This window comes from Capricornis sumatraensis, unplaced genomic scaffold (assembly GCF_032405125.1).
Source record: "Capricornis sumatraensis isolate serow.1 unplaced genomic scaffold, serow.2 scaffold15, whole genome shotgun sequence".
Classification (NCBI taxonomy): domain Eukaryota; kingdom Metazoa; phylum Chordata; class Mammalia; order Artiodactyla; family Bovidae; genus Capricornis; species Capricornis sumatraensis.
This window is the reverse complement of record NW_027184626.1, coordinates 2,537,089-2,557,222: the sequence shown is the minus strand read 5'-3', so window position 1 is coordinate 2,557,222 and position 20,134 is coordinate 2,537,089.

The window sequence follows — 20,134 nt, the reverse complement described above, 5'->3', positions numbered from 1 at the left end:
TCTCCCTGATAATAATCACAAGAAAATTTTCATTTGTATTTAAACATCAAAAGTAACTATATAATACAATATAAATACAAAATTAAATTTTAATGATTTAATTTTAAACTTTAATGATTTAAATGTAAATTCAATAATTTTTAAATTATTTAAGTAATTTTTGTATATAAATACAAAATTAAATTGTAATAATCATTCATCTAATTAAAACCTTTCAGTGGTTCCTAAATATTTTACCTTAAAAATATTGTACTTTTATAAATTTATAAATAAGAAAACACTGAAAAATGTGATAAAAAACACAAATATGTTATACCCACTGATCCTATTTTACTTCTTAGAGGTCAGTGAATATGTTATTAACATATATTTTATAGATGAATATATCCTTTTACATATCACATAGCTATCCTTTCTTTATATGCACATTCATGTTCATTTTAAAGTAGTCACATTTCCACTGAAAAGGAAATCATATAGCAAGCACATGAGACTTCCATTCACAGATTTGAATTTATAATTATTAAAATAACTACTTAAATATTATCTATCTGCTCATAAATTCTGACTTCAGAAAAAACAAATGATTTTCAATCCTTTTTAGTTCTCTGTTTTTGCCAATAGGTGGCAATGAACATTCCTCCCTATATCATAATTGGAGACCAACGTAAGCAAAATCTCATAACAGTGCAGGGTTTTAAGAAAGAGTAGTTACAAGAAAGGAATACAATCTAGAAGGTAACCTATTTTAATTGTCTAACAACTCCAACCGTTTAAACTTTTCTTTATATGTTAGGCTAAAATCATCAAACGATATTCCTATATTAAATCCAGGTCTACCTTGTGAGGCCATGTAGAATAATTCTCTAATTATTTTATATGGAAGTACTGGGCTTCCCTGGAGAAGGCGATGGCACCCCACTTCAGTGCTCTTGCCCCGAAAATCCCATGGATGGAGGAGCCTGGTAGGCTGCAGTCCATGGGGTCGCGAAGAGTCGGACACGACTGAGCGACTTCACTTTCACTTTTCACTTTCATGCATTGGAGAAGGAAATGGCAACCCACTCCAGTGTTCTTGCCTGGAGAATCCAGGGACGGAGGAGCCTGGTGGGCTGCCGTCTATGGGGTCACACAGAGTCGGACACGACTGAAGCGACTTAGCAGCAGCAGCAGCAGCAGCAGCAGCAGCAGCAGCACTGAGTTTCCCTGGGGGCTCAGGGGTAAAGAATCCGCTTGCCATACAGGAGACACAGAAGATAACAGATTCAATCTCTGGGTTGGGAAAAACTGCGGAAGGAAGAAATGACAGCCCACTCCAGTATTCTTGCCTGGAAAATTCCATGGACAGAGGAGCCAAGCAGGCTATAGTCCATAGGGTCTCAAAGAGCTGGACGTGACTTAACAACTGAGCGTGCACACGCATGCACACATGAAGATACTGGAAAAGTCTTATTTTTCACATGCTGCATCACATATTTTATCAACAATTACTCATGAGACCCGGCTTCAGATGTCCTGTGCTATTTAGCCTTCTTTGACATGTTCCATGTCCTTGTTAAAATATAGAATCCAAACTGAATAACAATGTACAATATCAGTAATGCAAAGATCAATGAGACAATTATTCGCCATTCTTATAGATACTATATTCCTATTAATCCACCTCAAAACTTTCTTTTCTTTTGTCGGATATGTCACACTGTGACTTTTTCTAGGCTCATGTTTTTAAAAAAGAGCCTCCAGTCTTATTTACACCTTATATTTTGAAGCCAAGTTCGTTTGTTCATTACCCCAATTGTATTTTATCTTAGCATCTTAATGTTTTATCTTAGCCTGTAGATATCACTTTGAATACTGAGTCAAACTTTTTTTGTATTTGATCATCTCTCCCAGATTTATTATCCACAATATAAGGTTCTCTTTTTCTATTTTCATCCAAGTTAACTAATTAAAAATTTTCAAGAGTTCTTAACTAAATTAAAAATTTCTGTATTTCCAGAATCTCCACCAGGAATTTCGTTCCTTGATGTTTTTACAGCTAGAAGTTGTGATCTACAACAAAAGACGCCCATACACTTGGAAATATAGGAATGATATAAATTGGAAGTTCATTAATCAGACGTTTCAATTCTGACTGGTGCATCACCGAAATATAATGTACTCAAGCACTATTTTAGATTTTCATCATGGACACTCTGTGTTATATGTAATTCTTACTACATAGCACAGATGTAATCAAAAACTATTTTGTCATCTGCATATCCTTAAATCATAATTTTGACCCGTCTCCTCAGACAAGACCATTGGTATCTGCATCAGCTTCACCGCTAAAATCTCAACTAAAACTTGGTGAAAATTATTTTAAATATCCCTTTTAATATCACTTCAACAACCTGTGAAGAGTCAACACTTGTCACCTTCAATCTTTATTTTTCATCTATCACTTTTTCGTATCTTCTTATTTACAGCTTGAACCATGAAGGGGATACCTCAGAGCAAAATAAACTGTACTCAGACTTTGTGCCTTGTGTTTACAAAAGCATCATTGTCTAATTACAGCTGTATTGGTCCACAAGCCACAGCTCAGAATTATTCAGTATGAGGCAGTAACGGAGGCTTTGATGTAGAGCCCTTAACGCAAGACAATGCAAATGACATTTACTAGCAATTTTTTCCCCCATTAATGAACAGTACTTCAGGGAGTGTAAAGGCAAGAGGCATATAATTTCTGAACTACTTAAATTGCTAATTAGATCTGTACAGGAGGTGTATTCCTAATGCAGACAATTACAACGGCTCCTAAGTGTCTGCCTTACAGTTGCTAATTACTGCAGAAGCCAATTAATTGCTGTTGACTTTTTGCATTCTTTTGCATATCGCCAGTTAATATTTACATTTATAATGAAGACAAAATTGGCAAACACTGTGTCATTTTGTAATGAACAATTCCAGTGTCTAAACAATGAACACATTATCTTCATTTGTGCCTGAAGAGTGCAGCTGATTAGCATATGTTCTGTGCATGCTAGAACACTGCTCTTTCTTCTCAAGACTTAAAACGTCACTTAGGTGCAGGACATGCAGATGCAGTGTCTCCAGGGTTCTTGGAATTGGTTCTCGCCATATGTCATACAGCAAAGAACAAAACAGCACAGCTCTATAAAAGTATGAGAATGAAGCGACTGAGCTTCCCCACAGAAGATAAGTACCAAGAGAATGCTATAGGCAATTGTCTCTTTTGGGCACTCAGTATGTCCACTACCTACCCATGCTGAGGAATGCTCCTCTATTATGAGATCTCCCACTTTAGATGTTGGAAAGGCCAGTGTCTACTTCAGCCTTGAGTGGGCAATAGTTAGGCACCCTCAGTTAAATGCACCTGTTTCAGACCTACAATCAGGTCCTAGCAGGGACAAGGAAGGAAGAACACAATGGAGTTTTCTAGTCTTGATGGTGGTTAGTAAGGACGGTGGCTGCTACTAGTCAACAGAAAAAACAACAGCAAACAATAATTGGTTGTGCATATGGAGTGGTTTCAAGTTCTTCTTTTCTCCCTGGCTCTGCAGTCCTGTGGCCAGTCCTCCTAGCTCCCGGTGATTCTGAGAGAAACTCAGTCATTTGCAAATCATTTTCCTGTCTAAAAATGGTTTTCCAGAGTTTCTTTTGTTGACCACTAAGAGCAACTGCAGGTGTTTTTCAGATTTGACGGGTGATGGGGGATGGACCCTTTGCCCAGAGTGCCATGTGTTATGTATCATGTGACTTTTGTAAAACCATTTATTTAGATGCCTCATATCAAGAAGGAGAGGAAATATAGATGACTCCATTCCTAGCTTCACAGTACCAACAAAAGCAAATAAATAAAACAAATACAGAACCACATGCACACACACATGCCAACTTTTGTTGTTTCTACCTGCCAAAGCGACTAAGTTGGAAATCATTCTTTTCCTAACCAGCATATTTGTCAGACTGTGTATTGTAAACAGCAGGGGCCTGAAGTGATTTTGTCAACCACTTTCCAACAGTGAAAACATAACTTTCATTTGCAACAACCTCTGGGCACTGCAAACAGAAGAGGGGTGGAAAATGACTTCTTCAACAAGTAAAAGTTCTGGCTGCCGCATCCAGGAGAGATACGCTACTCTGTTACCCTCATACTTTATTGTTTCTCCTGTAACAATGCAGTTAGGCACTGGTGACAAAGTTGGAACACAAGAACAAACAGAACATGAAGTGAATCATTTGCCTTTCAAGAATTAAAAGCCATAGATAGACATGGGTATTCAAATAGAAGAGGACCTATATGCACTGCCAAGGACTCACAAAGAAATGGTGTCATAAATATTTAACAACTCAATCTCCATAAATATAAAAAATAAAATGCTCTGATTTGTACCATTTTCATCTCTTTACTGTAAATACTACCATAGCCAATTTCAACCTACAAATGGGATTTCAGTGAACACAAAACTGGGGAGACATGTTCAGTAGCATGCCACATAGCATTTCCATCATACAGATAAGAACAAAATTTACATGCATAGATGTAGATAACCCCAAGAGCACAGACGATAATAAAATGTAGTGAATTAACCAGTAAGTGACATCTTTTCAGAACTTATTGTTTGTTTCACTATAATTTATCTTGCATAGAAGCTATATGATTTATATGTCAATAATCAGCTCTCAGCAGTCTTGAAAATGTTAACAGTTGTCTTTCACAAGCATGTATGAGCTGGCTTTGGCACATGACTACAGTAAGTCACATGTCATTAGCTGACGTTAGGGTTCTACCCTTTGTTCATCAGAATTTAATTTTGTTTATTTATAGCAAAGCTTTCAAAATTTACTTTGTTGAGTAATTCTCAAATAAAATCAACTAAATGGGCTATGGTAAACTTGATAGTTAATTCTTCTCTGGCCTCTGAAATATGTGTAGAGGAAAAATTTAATATTACCATTAATAGTATAGTAAGCGTCCCCAATCATTATTACTTATCTTGTTATATATGGCTATAAAATCAACTTAATGAAGTCACAAAAGATGGATACTACATTATTTCCCAAGATGAATTCACTGTTCTAGGCAAAAAAATAAAGAAAGAAAGAATTTACTGGTTTACAGTTTCATTGAAATTGAAAAAAAAATCAACATATATTCAGTATCATTACATTCTTCACAGTGACACATGATGTCCATATCACCCATGTCTATGTCATTCATTGAATGAAGTTGTCCCTGGTTCATAAACAGTCAGATTAATGCAATATTTAGTCTGGGGAGATATACAGGAATAGACGGAGACAGAGGTAAATCCATAGCCTGTGATATTTCAGCTCTGTCTAAACATATATCACATATGTATGTGTATATATCTGTATGTGTGCATATATGTTCATGTATACATATGTACAGATGTGCATGTGATTGTATATTCCTGTGGTATTTTAGTTTTGCTTTTCAAGAATATCTAATAGAGACTTAAACATTACTGAGATCACATGCTTAATTATTTTTCAAAGTTGCTTATCTATTTTTCAAGATCACATCTTTGTCATAGCTTTGTCTATGCAACTTGTCCTAACCTGATTGTTTACTCCATGATGAGTATTTCAATTTCTGAATGTGAACACATGATTAAAAAGAACACATTCCAGTCATTAATAACTTGAAGAGGCCAAGAAAACTCATGAAATATTTTAAGAATCCTCGTCTGAGGTACATGGAGTAAACATAACAGAGAGGAAAATCTAACATGTATTAATAGGGTGAAAGAGAGAATTCTTGGCCTCTTAGTTAAGCAAAGCTAGTCTCAGGAACATTTACACAGTATTTTGATCCTTGAAGTTGCCAAAGCATTGCTGACTGTACTTGAAATTTTCCCTTTCTCCACATCTTTACAAGTTTAATTTCATGCATTAATTGAATTGAAAGTTTTCAGAAGTAATAACATTAGCTTCCTGTTTCTCTTGACATTTCCAGATTGCAAAGCCAGAGCTGCCTAAAAACAATCCCTCCTCTGATGGGGCCACACATGTATCTCAAACCCCTGACGTTTCACTGATGCAAGGACACTGTGATAAATCAACTTCTCATGTAATTACAGGACCTAAAAGTGTAACATCCATCACACAACTGTTTCTGCTTTCTCTGTGTATGTTCTTTGTAGCCCCTATCTCTTAGGAATTAAAACAGGTCAGATTCATACACTCCTCGTAGTGCTTCCAGTTTTTCCTTAGGTACTAAGCTTCATTCCACACCTGCTCTAGGTTTCCCCTTGTGACTCATTCCACACCTGCTCTAGGTTTCCCCTTGTGACTCTTTCTTGCCTCCATCAGACCCTCCCTTCCAACTTGATATGACTAGGCACATCAGACCTTAGAGGGAAAAGTTTAATCCTAAACAAACCCTCATTTGTGTCATTAAAATGAAATTTAAAGAAAACACAAGGAAGGGCTATTTTGAAGAAAAAAAATGTCATATTTAAAAAAGAAACAAATTATAACTTAATTCATTCAAACTTACTCACTGCCTTATGCAAATAGAGCAAGTTTCCTGCCACTCTGCAAGCCTTTCTCTGTGGACTCCTTGCCCCTCTGTTCTGATTCTCCAAACACAGAAACAATGACAGAATTTAGGTTGAACTGAAGGTCATTTGGAGCACCTCCAGCTGTCCAGTTAACTAAACTACAAGAGTAAAGGGTTTGGGGCTCCCTCTTAAATTTCACTTTCTGTATTGTGACTAACTTGAATTTATGAATGTGTGAATTTCTTGATGAGTTTCCTCAGCCTCATTCCCAGTATTGTGAACCCCCAGACAGCTCATCTGTGCTTTGTTCTCACCCAGCATGCTCTTTGCTTCTTTGTTTGGAATTGGTGGTGATGGATTCATGTGGCATTAAAAAAAAAAAAAACCTACAAAATCACTCAAACAGAAGGAAGAGGAGAGGATTAGAGCAAACCAGCTGGCTAGAATGAAATTGGCAAGGTTCAGCCAATGAAAGTCAACTTGCCAAGATTTAGTCTTCAGTTAGGTCATCTGTTTCCTCTTAACTAAACAACTCTTGGATATTTATAGACATAAATGAATTTTTATTCTCCGCAATAGCCAATAACTTGTCATTTCTGGTATTTGAATGTCAGTCATGGGGAAAAACAAGGACTTGTATATAGAACACTCAAATGTAGTTGCCTTCAAGTGGAAAACAAGGAACAGATATATTATTTTTCTACACTGCCAAACCAAAACGGAATTTGTGGAGACTTCATATGGTTGGCAGACATTATACATATTGCTGGACAGCTGCACATTATTTATAAGAGTTTCCAAAGTTTAAGTATCTCTTAATATGTACATTTCCAGCCCTCTAACTTGAGGCTTTCAAATTACCTCAATAGTCTATAATCACTTTAGGTGACAAGGTGTTTTCTCACCTAGTTTCAAACCAGGTATGAACGTCAGGAAATAAACATACTGCTCAAAGTTCAATTCATATTTCACCTGCTGAGACAGTTAGATTGTCTTTTATTTGTTTGCTTATTTTGGTATACAGCACATAGTTCTAAACCTTATTTTTACATGATTTCCCCAAAGCCCATTGCTATTGATTGCACTTTTTTCTACTTTTTGTCAAGCTTTAAAAATTTTTTATTTTGTTATTTATTATTATTATTATTATTTTACTTTACAACATTGTATTGGTTTTGCCATACATCAACATGAATCTGCCACGGGTGTACACATGTTTTAAGGTGACTTTCAAGGCTTCCCTGGTGGCTCAGTGGTAAAGAATCCAGCTGTCCATGCAGAAGACAGGAGTTCCATCCCTGAGCCAGAAAGATCCCATATGCCATTGAGCAACTAAGCCCATGTGCCACAACTATTGAGCCTTGACTCTAGAGCCACAGAGCCCCAGCTACTGAGCCCATGTGCTGCACCTATTGAAGCCATGTTCCCTAAAGCCCGTGCTCCACAGCAGGAGAAGCCACCACAATGAGAAGCCTGTGCACCACAACTAGAGAGCAGCCCCACTTGCAGCAACCAGAGAAAAACTCCAGCAGTAATGAAGACGAAGCGCAGCCAAAAATCAAAAAAAAAAAAAAAAAAAAAAAACCAGATGAAAAAATTCAAGGTGACTTTCAGGTTACTAGTTCCTAGAACCAAATTTTCTTTGTTTTATGTTGAGGTTGATAAAACTGTGTGGGAAATGTGTATGTGCAAGATGCAGTAATGTGATTACACGCACACAGAGACATATATGAAAGTACCTGCGAGTGTACAGCCAACTTTTGACTTTTCTACATTTAACTGCCCTGTTTTTATCTATTTGTGGATACATGCGTCCATTATCTACAGTAGTTTGTATTTCGCTGGACCATGAATTTACGTCACGTGGGTTACAACTGTGATGAGTAAGAAACTTGATCAATGGTTGCATAGAACTGCTCAATCCTACCTATCAGTAAGACCTCTATGGTTTGCTCATGTCACAGGGTTCATATTATCCTTGACAAAAAAAACTTAATTTTTTTAAAAATAAAAATAACTACTATGTGAAAAACAAGCCTGTAAAAGAGGAAAGGTTATTAACTTATGATGTGAAAATGTGCATAGAAAATACGATGGGAGGAGGGAACATGCTTCAGACATAACTAATATAGCTCATAAAGCACTTTCTGACAATGTATTCAGAACATCAGAGCCAGATAAAAGTCTTAACTATAACCTCTCTCAAGTTATAGAAACAGAGGTTATAAGCTCTAACATCTCTAGGGCCCAGGAAGGTAATATCAATGAGTTAAGGGAACTAGGTGTAAGAAACTTTCTAAGAGGTGAGGAGCTGTGAAAACTTTTGTGAACACATATGGGTATCCAGATACAGCTATCATGGGAAATAGAGACTAGTGTTGACTGATCTTCAGTTTTCTAAGTGAAGCCAGAAATCCAGAATTATATGTAAAAGTTTCCAATTTGTACCTACTGGGTCAAAAAGAAAAACGATACTGTGCAGTGGGCGTAAGCCCAAAACAAAAACAAAAAGCCCACATTAGCCAGCTAGTTTACATCTCCTGGCATGGGATCTACACAAATACATGTATATCTGCCTAGAAAAGCTGATGAGAGTGTTTACAAATCTCTCAGTCAAAAACAGATGTAGCATTAAAGGACGTGTCAGAACACCTACTGTCAAAACAGCATCACACCATCCTCTTCAGAGGTTCTTTCTGGAATTTCCAGAATATCCTCCATGAAAGAGTTTGCCAGTGAGAGTCACCTATATAAAGCCCAGGAGGCAGAAGGAAAAGAGGGCCCATTACTCTCTGGAAGCAGACATTTAGGAAGAAGTGATTAACAGGGGCTTCTTGGTAAGCTCTTGGCAACCACTCTTCTGCTACCTCAGACTGAAACAGTTGGTGGGAATTGCCAAGAAATTCTTAAGAAATGCCCCAGCTTTCCCTTGAGAACCAGATGATTCAGTGCCTCAGGCTGAGGGGTTCGGTGGTGCCTGTGTCCCCATGGCCTCCCTCAGCTTTAAGGTGCTTTATGCCTCCCATCCCTGTGCTCCACACAACCCTTCATAACCAGAATACGCTGACTGGCTTCCAACCAAACCATGACTGAAACGTACAGTATTTGAACAAAGAGAGATATGAAAACGGTTTTCTTAGATGAGTAGAATCTTAGAGCTAGAGAGCTAAAGAGAATGTAGTTGTTGAATATGATTTTATCAACCAATATGTAAGACTGGAGATCACTTATCTTCATAGATATTTAATCCATTTTTTGGTCAGGTACAGTTTGCTTATTCAAAGGATACTTTCATCTGTCTAAATGTGGTAGTTGAGGCAGGTGGGTACAGAAGGAAGAGAAAGTGACCCTAGAATTATTCTAGCTTCCTTTTATCTTTTTTTTTTTCAGTGTATGTTTCACTTTTTGTTGACATGAGTTAAAATAAAATGCCAAATATGGATTAAACTAATTCTAACTGATTGCTTAAAAAAAACTTTGTATTTTCTTTTTGGGATTGCTGGATATCCCCCATGATAAACAACATTGAGCTATGCTTTCACTTTACATACACAAGGCACACATGCACCCAGATGGCTATCTAATTGTCTTAAAACAACATACTTGCAATAACTCACTTTAATATTTTTTGTTATTGTCATTCACTTATTCAACAAATATTTAATGAACACCTATGTGCCACATACTTTTCTAAGCACTTAGACTACAGGAATAAAACAAAATCCATGCCTTCATGATGACATCCTTATCTGGGAAAATAGGTAATTAACCAAAGCATAAGTAAATATAGTCTAAGGTCAAAAGTCTATCTCATATAAAAAGCAATATAAGGAGTTCAAGAGACAAAGCATAAACAAAATGATATACTAGTGTAAAGATAGAAGTGAGAAATAGATTTAAGGGTCTAGATCTGATAGATAGAGTGCCTGATGAACTATGGAATGAGGTTCGTGACATTGTACAGGAGACAGGGATCAAGATCATCCCCATGGAAAAGAAATGCAAAGAACCAAAATGGCTGTCTGGGGAGGCCTTACAAATAGCTGTGAAAAGAAGAGAGGCAAAAAGCAAAGGAGAAAAGGAAAGATATAAGCATCTGAATGCAGAGTTCCAAAGAATAGCAACAAGAGATAAGAAAGCCTTCTTCAGCGATCAAAGCAAAGAAATAGAGGAAAACAACAGAATGGGAAAGACTAGAGATCTCTTCAAGAAACTCAGAAATACCAAGGGAACATTTCATGCAAAGACGGGCTCGATAAAGAACAGAAATGGTCTGGACCTAACAGAAGCAGAAGATATTAAGAAGAGGTGGCAAGAATACATGGAAGAACTGTACAAAAAAGATCTTCACGACCCAGATAATCATGATGATGTGATCACTCATCTAGAGCCAGATATCTTAGAATGTGAAGTCAAGTGGGCCTTAGAAAGCATCACTATGAACAAAGCTAGTGGAGGTGATGGAATTCCAGTTGAGCTGTTTCAAATCCTGAAAGATGATGCTGTGGAAGTGCTGCACTCAATATGCCAGCAAATTTGGAAAACTCAGCAGTAGCCACAGGACTAGAAAAGATCAGTTTTCATTCCAATTCCAATTCCAAAGAAAGACAATGCCAAAGAATGCTCAAACTACTGCACAATTGCACTCATCTCACATGCTAGTAAAGTAATGTTCAAAATTCTCCAAGCCAGTCTTCAGCAATACGTGAACCGTGAACTTCCTGATGTTCAAGCTGGTTTTAGAAAAGCAGAAGAACCAGAGATCAAATTGCCAACATCTGCTGGATCAATGAAAAAGCAAGAGAGTTCCAGAAAAAGATCTATTTTTGCTTTATTGACTATGAAAAAGCCTTTGACTGTGTGGATCACAATAAACTGTGGAAAATTCTGAAAGAGATGGGAATACCAGACCACCTAACTTGCCTCTTGAGAAATCTGTATGCAGGTCAGGAAGCAACAAGTAGAACTGGATATGGAACAACAGACTGGTTCCAAATAGGAAAAGGAGTCCATCAAGGCTGTATATTGTCACCCTGCTTATTTAACTTCTATGCAGAGTACATCATGAGAAACGCTGGGCTGGAAGAAACACAAGCTGGGATCAAGATTGCCGGGAGAAATACCAATAAGCTCAGATATGCAGATGACACCACCCTTATGGCAGAAAGTGAAGAGGAGCTAAAACGCCTCTTGATGAAAGTGAAAGAAGAGAGCGAAAAAGTTGGCTTAAAGCTCAACATTCAGAAAACGAAGATCATGGTATCTGGTCCCATCACTTCATGAGAAATAGATGGGGAAACAGTAGAAACAGTGTCAGACTTTATTTTTGGGGGCTCCAAAATCACTGCAGATCGTGACTGCAGCCATGAAATTAAAAGGCGTTTGCTCCTTGGATAAAAAGTTATGACCAACCTAGATAGTATATTCAAAAGTAGAGACATTACTTTGCCGACTAAGGTCCGTCTAGTCAAGGCTATGGTTTTTCCTGTGGTCATGTATAGATGTCAGAGTTGGACTGTGAAGAAAACTGAGTGTGGAAGAATTGATGCTTTTGAACTGTGGTGTTGGAGTAGACTCTTGAGAGTCCCTTCGGCTGCAAGGAGATCCAACAAGTCCATTCTGAAGGAGATCAGCCCTGGGTGTTCTTTGGAAGGAATGATGCTGAAGCTGAAACTCCAGTACTTTGGCCACCTCATGCAGAGTTGGGTCACTGGAAAAGACTCTGATGCTGGGAGGGATTGGGGGCAGGAGGAGAAGGGAAAAGACTCTGATGCTGGGAGGGATTGGGGGCAGGAGGAGAAGGGAAAAGACTCTGATGCTGGGAGGGATTGGGGGCAGGAGGAGAAGGGGACGACCGATGATGAGATGGCTGGATGGCATCACTGACTCAATGGACGTGAGTCTGAGTGAACTGCGGGAGACGGTGATGGACAGAGGCCTGGCGTGCTGCGATTCATGGGGTTACAAAGAGTCAGACACGATTGAGCGACTGAACTGAACTGAACTGAACTAGTGTAAAGAGCAGAGAGGAATAAGAAGGCAAAGGTGGCTGCTTGACTGAAGATGAAGTCCCATCTTCAGAACCCAAGATCCTGTAGGCTATAGGCAGGACATTAGATTTTATTCGGAAGAAAGCAAAAGTCTCTGAAGTGTTCTCTGCAGAGGAATGATAGCATCTGATTTTCAGTTAACGTGATCACTCTGAGAAGCTGTGTGAAAATGCAGGAGAGGTCAAGAGTAGAAGCTTATGAAATTAAAACTGAAATTTTCTATCTTCCCTGTGTCTAGGCAGTAACGCTCTCAGAGCCTCATTTTCTTCATCTGTAAAACAAGAAAAGTTACTAATACTGTTACTAATACTTATCTCAGAAGTGTGCCACGGGGATGAGATGAGTTTATATATTTGGGGTACTTAAAGCCTGGCAGGTATCAGCCAGCAAAAGTAGTGGCTGTAGTAGTAACATCAGTAGCAGTAGAAGGGCCACTCCAAACCCCTGCCAGATAGCAGATCCCACAAATAACACCATTTTTGTCTTTCCAGATTTTCTACCTATACACAAAAACTATCATGCACATTATTTTTGCTCTTATTTTTTTCTTGGAAATGGAATGTACACACTGAATCATTTACTTTTATACACAATAATATTCATGGACACTCTATTATACCAGTGCAAGAAAATCTACATAAATCACTTAGTGTTGCACTGTACTGAATAGTTAGATGCACTGTAATTTAACATTTCTTATACATCTTCTAGGTTTTCTGTCTGTTTTCCTTCCTATGACACACACTGCTGTGATCATTGTATACTGTCAAGCACTATTTGTACACAAGCTACTGAGGGATAAATCTTACTGCTGGGGCGGATGGCTAGATAGTTACTTGCATTTTAAATTTGGATTATCACATGTTACATGCTACAAAGCTATGGTAAACAAATCAGTGTGCTATTGGTACAAAAACAGGCATACGGATCAAGGGAACAGAAGAGAGCACCTAGAAATAAACCCACACACCAATGGTCAATGAATCACTGACAAAGAAAGCAAGAATATAAAATGGGCGAAAGAGAGTTTCTCCAGTAAGTGGTGCTGGGGAAGTCAGACAGCTGCATGTAGACCAATAAAGTTAGAATCCACACTCACACCACATAAAAATATAAAATCAAAATGGCTTAAAAACGTAATTTAACATAAGGCATGGCATCATAAAACTCCTAGAAGAGAACATAGGCAAAACATTCTCTAAAATAAATCATGTCAATGTTTTCTCAGGTCAATCCCCCAAGGCATTAGAAATAAAAACAAAAATGAACAAATGGGACCTAATCAAACTTACAAGCCTCTGCATGGCAAAGAAATTCTTAAAAGTTGAAAAGACAAACTACAGAATGGGAGAAAATATTTGCAAATGATGTGACAGACAAGAGTTTAATCTCCAAAATATATAAATAGCTCACACAACTGAACAATAACAAAAACAATAAAAAAAAAAATGGGCAGAAGAACTTAATAGACATTTCTTCAAAGAAACATAACAGATGGCCAGTAGGCACATGAAAAGATGTTCAACATAACAAATTACTAGAGAAATGCAAATCAAAACTTCATTGAGGCACCACCTCACACCAATCAGAATGGCCATCATTAAAAAGTCTACAAATAACAAATGTTGGACAGGGTGTGGAGAAAAGGAATCCTCTTACATGGCTGGTAGGAAAATAAGTTGGTGTAGCTGCTATAGAAAACATATGGAGGTTTCTCAGAAAAATAAAAGAAATATCATATGACCAAGTAATTCCATCTGTAGCAAATACCCAGAGGAAAACATAGTTTTAAAGGATATATGCACCCCAATGTTCATTGCAGCACTGTTTACAATAGCCAAGATGCAAAACAAACCCATATGTTCATTGGCATAGGAATGGAAAAATAAGATGCAATACATATATACAATGGATACTCAATCATTAAAAAGAACAAAATAATGTCACTTGCAGCAACATGGATTGATCTAGAGATTTCATACTCAGTGAAATAAGTCAGACAGAGAAAACAAATACTTTATCAGTTTATTTCAGTCGCTCAGTCGTGTCCAACTCTTTGTGACCCCATGAACCGTAGCATGCCAGGCCTCCCTGTCCATCACCAACTCCCGGAGTCCACCCAAACCCATTTCCATTGTGTCAGTGATGCCATTCAGCCATCTCATCCTCTGTCGTCCCCTTCTCCCCCTGCCCTCAATCTTTTCCAGCATCAGGGTCTTTTCAAATGAGTCAGCTCTCTGCATCAGGTGGCAAAAGTATTGGAGTTTCAGCTTTAGCATCAATCCTTCCAATGAACACCCAGGACTGATCTCCTTTAGGATGGACTGGTTGGATCTCCTTGCAGTCCAAGGGACTCTCAAGAGTCTTCTCCAACACCACAGTTCAAACGCATCAATTCCTCTGTGCTCAGCTTTCTTTATAGTCCAACTCTCACATCCATACAAGACTACTGGAAAACCCATAGCCTTGACTAGACGGACCTTTGTTGGCAAAGTAGTGTCTCTGCTTTTTAATATGCTGTCTAGGTTGCTCAAAACTTTCCTACCATTGAGTAAGGAGAAAGCACCTTTTAATTTCATGGCTGCAATCACAATCTGCAGTGATTTTGGAGCTGAGAAAAATAAAGCCAACCACTGTTTCTACTGTTTACCCATCCATTTGCCATGAAGTGATGGGACCAGATGCCATGATCTTTGTTTTCTGAATGTTGAGCTTTAAGCCAACTTTTTCACTCTCCTCTTTCACTTTCATCAAGAGGCTCTTTAGTTCTTCTTCACTTTCTGCCATAAGAGTGGTGTCATCTGCATATCTGAGGTTATTGATATTTCTCCTGGCAATCTTGATTCCAGCTTGTGTTTCTTCTAGTCCAGCATTTCTCATGATGTACTCTGCATAGAAGTTAAATAAGCAAGGTGACAATATACAGCCTTGACGTACTCCTTTTCCTATTTGGAATTAGTCTGTTGTTCCATGTCCAATTTTAACTGTTGCTTCCTGACCTGCATACAGATTTCTCAAGAGGCAGGTCAGGTGGTCTGGTATTCCCATCTCTTTCAGAATTTTCCACAGTTTATATACGGTATTATAAGTACTGAATGATACCACTTATATGTGGAATGTAAAATATGTCACCAGTGAACCTATTTACTAAATAGAAACAAACTCACAGACACAGAGAACAGACTCGTGGTTGCCAAGGGTCTGGGGAGGGAGAGGGACAGAATGGGAGTTTTGAGGTAGTAAACGCAAACAACAGGTCCTACTGTATAGTACAGGGAAACTATGCCCATGCTTCTGGGATAAGTCGTAATGGAAAAGAAAATTTTAAAATGTATATATGTAAATAACTGATTCACTCTGCTATATATAGCAGAAATTAGCACATTGTAAGTCAACTATACTTCAATTAAAAAAAATTGGACTGCCACTACCAAATTACATTTTAAAAGGGCATTTTTGATTATGTCCCAGAACCTTTCTTCACATAACCATAATCACTGTATTATTTTAAAAATTTTGATAAGTCTAAGGTCAGATCTTTACCTTATTATTTTAATTTGCATAATTATCAACAAGCAGGGACATTACTTTGTCAACAAAGGTCCATCTAGTCAAGGCTATGGGTTTTCCAGTGGTCAAGTATGGATGTGAGAGTTGGACTATAAAGAAAGCTGAGCGCAGAGGAATTGATGCTTTTGAACTGTAGTGCTGGAGAAGACTCTTGAGATTCCATTGGACTGCAAGGAGATCCAACCAGTCCATCCTAAAGGAGATCAGTCCTGGGTGTTCATTGGAAGGACTGATGCTAAAGCTGAAACTCCAATACTTTGGCCCCCTGATGCGGACAGCTGACTCACTGGAAAAGACCCTGATGCTGGGAAAGACTGAGGGCAGGAGGAGAAGGGGACGACAGAGGATGAGATGGCCAGATGGCATCACGGACTCGATGGACGTGAGTCTGAGTGAACTCCGGGGACAGTGATGGACAGGGAGGCCTGGCATGCTACGGTTCATGGGGTCGCAAAGAGTTGGACACGACTGAGTGACTGAACTGACTGAAATAACAGAAAAAATAGGTATTATTTTCTTATTTGTATTGGTTCACCTTTTCTTTGATTAGATTAAGACTATAGTGCTTTTCCCCCTATTTTTTACTACTGCTTTCTAAGAGATGTTTTTCATATGAGCAATATTGACTTTTTGTTTTATATTGTCCTTATCTCCTTCTTGTGTGTGATATGTTTTTAACCTTAATTTGGTGACAAGGTGATAATCTACTGCCTAACAGACTTCTAAAATAGTTTGTTGTTAAATTGGTGAACATTTTCTCTTTTAACTATTTGCTTTTGTGTTACTGCATAAAGCTTTATGCCATCTTTAAGCAATATACCTCTAACATTTTATAATTCATAAGCTTGGATGTATGGATCAACGATTAATTTAAAATGTATTTTTAGCCTTGATGGAGTAAAGAGATGGGAATACCAGACCACATTACCTGCCTCCTGAGAAATCTGTATGCAGGTCAAGAACCAACAGTTAGAACAGGACATGAAACAAAAGACTGGTTCCAAATTGGGTAAGGTTGTATATTGTCGCCCTGGTCATTTAACTTCTATGTAGAGTATATAATGCGAAATGCCAGGCTGGATGAAGCACAAGCTGGAATCAAGGTTGCCCGGAGAAATATCAATAACCTTAGATATGCAAACGACACCACCCTTACGGCAGAAAGTGAAGAGAAACTGAAGAGCCTCTTGAAAGTGAAAAAGGAGAGTGAAAAAGTTAGCTTAAAACTCAACATTCAGAAAATAAAGATCATGGCATCTGGTCCCATCACTTCATAGTAAATAGATGGAGAAACAACAGAAACAGTGAGAGACTTTATTTTGGGGGGGCTCCAAAATCACTGCAGATGGTGACTGCAGCCATGAAATTAAAATATGTTTCTTCCTTGGAACAAAAGCTATGACCAATCTAGGCAGCATATTAAAAAGCAGAGACATCTCTTGGCAAACAAAGGTCTGTCTAGCCAAGCTATGGTTTTTTCCAGTAGTCATATATGGATGTGTGAGGTGGACGATAAAGAAAGCTGAGCACTGAAGAACTGATGCTTTTGAACTGTGGTGTTGGAGAAGAATCTTGAGATTCCCTTGGACTCCAAGGAGATCCAACCAGTCATTCCTGAAGGAAATCAGTCCTGAATATTCACTGGAAGGACTGATGCTGAAGCTCTAATACTTTGACTACCTGGTGTGAAAAACTGACTCATCTGAAAAGACCCTAGTGCTGGGAAAGATTGAAGGGAGGAGGAGACGGGGAAGACAGAGGACAAGATGGTTGGATGGCATCGCCGACTGGATGGACATGAGTTTGAGCACCAACTCTGGGAGTTGGTGATGGACCGAGAAGCCTCGTGTGCTGCCGTCCATGGGGTCACAAAGAGTCGGACACGACTGAGTGACTGAACTGAACTGGAGTAGAGAGAGAATTATTTCAGTTGAAAAAGTACTCACATATTTAAAAAATTATTCTCTTTTAAAGGAGCAATGTGCTCCCTTCCAGAATTGGCTATGTAACGTACTGGATAACAGTCCACACTTTCTTTCCCTTATGCCTACTTTGAAGGCCATATGTCCAATCCATCAGTGTACAGGTGGGAGAAGCCTGGATCCCTGAGTCAATACTAGGAAGAAAGCTACTTAAGAAAGCTCTAGATTCAAACTGGGCTCTGAAAGCAAGAAACAAGACCTTGTTGACTAAGTCCTGTAACACGAGGGCTTATTTGTTACCTCAGTATGAGGAAGCCTATCCTGACTAATCAGGCCAACAGATAAGTAAACACACTCTGGCACAGGTTAAACCTGCTACTAGATTTCTGAGAAATTAAAAAAAAAACCCACAATAATGAATCATTTTTTTCATAGAAGAGCTTAGAGATTTAAAAGGTAGAGTATGACAAGTGTATATAAAACACAGAGCCTATGTGAGTGCCACAGGTAGTAAAGAAAGAAAATGATAGGATGCATATCAGGGAAAGAAGTGGAAGTAACAATGTTAGAACATTCAAGTAGATCCACACTAGTGATTAATTTGAAAAAGCTAGGTTAAAACAGGGACAGCTAAATCAAGCAAGCTGATCCAGAAAGTGTTTTCTGGAAGGTACTTCTTTTCCTGACGTGAAGATGCTTCTCCTTTTCCTGATGATTTACTTTGTGTGATGTTTCTGTGCACAATGCTTCAATATCAACTAAGAGAGTAGTAGCCCAGGCTGCCCCTCTATTGATTGCTGTCCTCTTGGCCTCAAGGGAACCACTTGTCACCGCATAGTGACTATGATGTCTACTACTGCAGAGAAGAAAAAAATCTTAGCTGTTGCAAAACATTTTCGAGTGATTTAAGGACCTAGCAGTCTACCAACTCACTGTTATAATGAGCTGTGTGGCTTTTCCCTTGGATTTTCCAGGACGTGCCCCTGAATTATTTATAACAGTGCAGCCACCTGCTTGCAACGATTTTCCATTTTGCCTTGTGCTCGACTGGGCTTGTCAATGGGCACTGCAGATACAGTGGCACTCTACACTTCTCTCCCCAACCCCCTGTATGAACATGCTGACCAGGAGCTGCCACATACCTTAAAAGTTCTTTTCCACCAAAGTCATGGCTTTTAGCTAAATAGATAGTCCTATAAACTTTATTATAAAGAGTGGGGCTGGTTCAATTGTTCAACCAGGTACTGTCAACTCCAGTGCTGCTTGTTTCTTCTGAAATATGGAAATTTATGAATATGTGTGCTTGTGTTGACAAAAGCAATTTGGGTGGTGGGAAGGGAAAATGAAGTTGCCTGCGTTCAAAAGTACAGCACTGAGCTGGCAAACAAGCAATGCCTTCGCTTTTTTCTTCCTCCACTTTAACAAAAAGAAACATTACATGTTTGAGTAGACAACAAGAGGCACCATTAGGATTCAGAAAATTGAATACCTAGACTGCAATAAAAAAAAGACAGTCACAGGGGAATCCATAATGGCTTCCCCACATTTTAGTGGAATACTTCCGTTTTTTATTCACCTTGCAAGCAGTGTTCACAAACAACAGCAAAGAACAAAAGCTGTGATTTATATTTATGTACAGGTGTACATGCACCCCTGACCTCCTGCTGCCTCTCTCGCCCTCTGTACCAGAAGCAATTTATGGAGGCTGGTCTAAATAAACATTAAGGAGGCAAGGCCACAAACTGACAGCGAGGAAAATCAATGGTCTCCAGAAACCAGCGAAGAGGATCAATAAAAGAGATTAGGTATCACAAGCTGGTGTAAGGCAGTTACAGGTAAATGTGGCTTGCTCTTCATCCGACAGGGTTCTTGGCAACAGGATAAAAACTCATATAAACAGAAGCACACAGCGTGTAGCCAATGGAGACTCCTCCTGAACTGTAGAGACTGACAGTTGACCCTAGAATGAAAGGGATTTATATAGAGGCCATTGGGAATTTTTAATTGCTTTTCCAGCATCATCTCAGACACCTGGGCAACTGCTCACAGGAAGCAGTGC